This window comes from Peromyscus maniculatus, chromosome 22 (genome assembly GCF_049852395.1).
Source record: "Peromyscus maniculatus bairdii isolate BWxNUB_F1_BW_parent chromosome 22, HU_Pman_BW_mat_3.1, whole genome shotgun sequence".
NCBI lineage: Eukaryota > Metazoa > Chordata > Mammalia > Rodentia > Cricetidae > Peromyscus > Peromyscus maniculatus.
Window position 1 is genome coordinate 59,921,618 of NC_134873.1, and position 3,274 is coordinate 59,924,891.

At 39.4% G+C, this 3,274-nt stretch overlaps 1 pseudogene; it reads right to left on the reverse strand.

The window, feature by feature from the left end:
* Positions 1–2,693: 2,693 nt before the first annotated feature.
* On the reverse strand, positions 2,694–2,979 carry LOC102924562 (10 kDa heat shock protein, mitochondrial pseudogene; annotated as a pseudogene).
* Positions 2,980–3,274: the final 295 nt, after the last annotated feature.

Sequence of the window (3,274 nt, forward strand, 5' to 3'; positions counted from 1 at the left end):
GAGACTGAGCTTCATTATAGCAGATGCTGGATACTGTCATCTCAGTGTCTCTGGGGCCTAGGACAGTTCAAGACTTTCAATAACACCTTAATGATTGCTGGTTAAATGGAGATGGTACAAGTGGTAAAAAAAAAAAAAAAAAAAAAAAAAAAAAAAAAAAATGTGCTAGATTTTGGAGGGCTGGTGGATGAAGTCAGAGAGAAAAGGTAAAAGTTAATGGTAAAGTCACTGTTAAGATCTCTATGCGTAAGAGACAGAAGCCTGTGAAGGTGTTACTGTAAATAAGGTTCAGACAGGGTTAATGGTACAGGATGACTCCACACAGCATTGGCTGCAGTGCTGTTGTGACCTTGTACTCCAGGAGGAAAAGGAAAGAGGAAAGCAATATGTGAGGACTCCTTACACATTATTTTCAATTGCCCTCTTTAAAATAGGAGTCATACACACTGTGTGATGTTTGATAACAGGCTTTAATACAAAATGCAGAGGAAACTCAGAGATGATTTTCTTTTGGGAGGTATGACCTGGAGAGAAGAATGCTTTGAATCTTGGGTTTGTTGAAAGACATTTTCCTGTGTCAGATAAGAAAATAGAGGTGATAAGGATTAATCTTACTCAGATTGAGCCTAATCAGGAAATAAGACAATGAACATAATTGCAGCTCTTCAGGAAAAAAAAAAAACAAAAAACAAAAAACAAAAAACAACAACAAAAAAAACAATTACCTTCTGGATTTAAGTTGGCCATGAATACGGAAGCCCCAAAGGATGCTCTTCTGGTCCCCACCATAGCCACTGCAATCCCTTTTGGGATGAAAGTGAACTTAGGTCAATATCCAGACCAACTTTTTTTGCTCTGATCCAAATAAATAGACTCCAACCTCATCTATATCACATGCAAATACTTGAAAACTTACACTGTCTAACAACATTCTATGTTCATAAAGATTCCAATTTTTCCTTGTGTGAAATAAAGGGCCACATATGCTAAGAAGCATTTAAAGATCATGGGGGAATTGAAACTAGGCTTTTCTTCAATATAGCAAGCAGCTTAGATATGCCATTTACAACATAACATAACTCAAACTTAGGAATTTCATAGCAGGATATTCAGGTAGGTTTTACAGAAAGACCCATGGGTTTTAGCTATCCTCCAGAGTGAGTGAGATGCACTCTGTGTAGAGGGAATACTCTTCTAATATGAAGAAACTCTCCACTGACCAAATCTTACTGAATCTCATCTTTCTTTTCACAAAAAGTGCAGATTTACAGGTTGTAAGATATTTGTGCATCTCTTAAGGCTTGCCTTGAAATTGCAAACTATGGCACACCCATTTTGGCCCCCAAGAAAATGCTCATTTCTAATAAGCTAGTCTAATGACTAAACTGTTCTTCCATTTGACAACTTCATTCCATTTTGATTTATGAGACTGTAAATGCCTTCTTTGAGCTGAATTTACTTAACATACACTGATTAACTATTAATTAGTAAGCATATACTATATGGGTACCCATGGATAAAAGTGTTGTACAAGAAGAAAAAAAGAAATTTATCCCAACATGTAAAATAAAATAATTTTTACAAAAACTCACTGTAGGATTTCCCTTCTAATAAACACCTTTTAAAATTACTTTCTATTTCCTCAAACGTGGGAGGATTCTATGTGCTGTATATCAAGGCACATGTGTGTATTGTAGGTTGTGTATTGAAGTCTTGGTAAATACAATTATGAATGCATCAAAGGCAATTAAGCTACGTGGTTTTGATTAGGTATATTGTCAAACTGTATTAACAGCTGGCAGTATGGGGGGGGATCCTCCATCTACTCCAGGTTTAGTTTACTGTACAATGTTATTACTATTCTCTGAAGCTGAAAAATCATTTTGAATAAAACATTCTATTTCATTGCATAAAATGCTATTCTTTTCTTTGTACATAGTGAATTTTCAGCGAACATTGCATACAATGGCGAAGGCTGGCAGGCACATATGGATTGAGTTTTATAATTATTCTCATTATTATTTGCACAAACACAGAGCACAGCTACCCTGTGCCAACCCTTCCTATGATCCCAGTACCTTGGCATCACTCAGAAACTGGTTTCTGCTATTGTGGCTTTGTGATTTCCTTTAGGCCAAAACAACACCTGCCCTTAGTCTAGGCGATTGTGCAACCAGCAGGTGGAAGAACACTTAGAAGACTTCCTAGTTTACAATAGACACTTGACACCTTGCTGTGTAGAGCTAATCGAGATCCAGAGCGCTAATAGACCTTGACTATGAATTGAACTTCAAAGTTGGTGTCTCAATTTCCCCAGTGCCAGCTTGGCTCTCTCTGGCTCTGTAATAGCCTCCCTGACAACAACTGGTTTCTTTAATTACATTTGAAAAATTCTCTCCTCCCTGGCTATCCTATTCTTCCTGACCCTCTGTTGGCTGCTACAGTCTGCTCTAGAATACACTTTGCTCTGTGATGACAATCTTCTTCTTCTTCTTCTCCTCCTCCTCCTCCTCTTCCTCCTCCTCCTCCTCCTCCTTCTCCTCCCTCTTCCTCTTCTTCTTCTTCCCCTTCTTTTTAGTTTAGGCATCATCAGTTTATTATAAAAGAGAGGCATGGGAATTATTTACATGATGAATAGTTCAGAACATCAGCGGAATGGACAGTTTTATGTGACACCATTTCAAACAGGGATTTTAGTCCACTTACTTTCCAAGAATGTCACCATCTCTAAATAAGAAATAATCCTTGTCGTCTAGAACAATTTGGTGCCTCTGTATTCTGGGAGAAGAACTTTGTCTCCGACTTTCACACTGACTGATTGACTCCACCCCCACAGCCACTACTGTTGCTTGCAATACTTTTCCTTGAGACTTTTCCAGAAGCATAATGCCACCTTTGGTCACAGTTTTGGTGGCACTCCTTTCAACCAATTACTCTGTCAAAAAGCGGAAGAAACCTTCTGAAAGCTTGTCCAGCCATGACTCCCGCTGCCCAGCTCAAACTCTGCACTTGGGCCACCACTGGAAAGAGAGTCCTGTGGGCTGGCTCGGGACACAACACATTGACAGTCTACTTCCTGAATGCAACCTACACACTAACTCTGTTCAAATCAGGACCAGCTCTGCAGCACAGCCCCTCAGTCCCTTGATGATGCTTTTGATCCTACCCTGCTCCATGTCAGCATTCAACTCTTCAACCTATCTCCTGTACGTGCCCTCCTCCCTAAATACACCTCCTTCCTTGTCTCTATCACCTTGCACTCTCGCTGCACTAA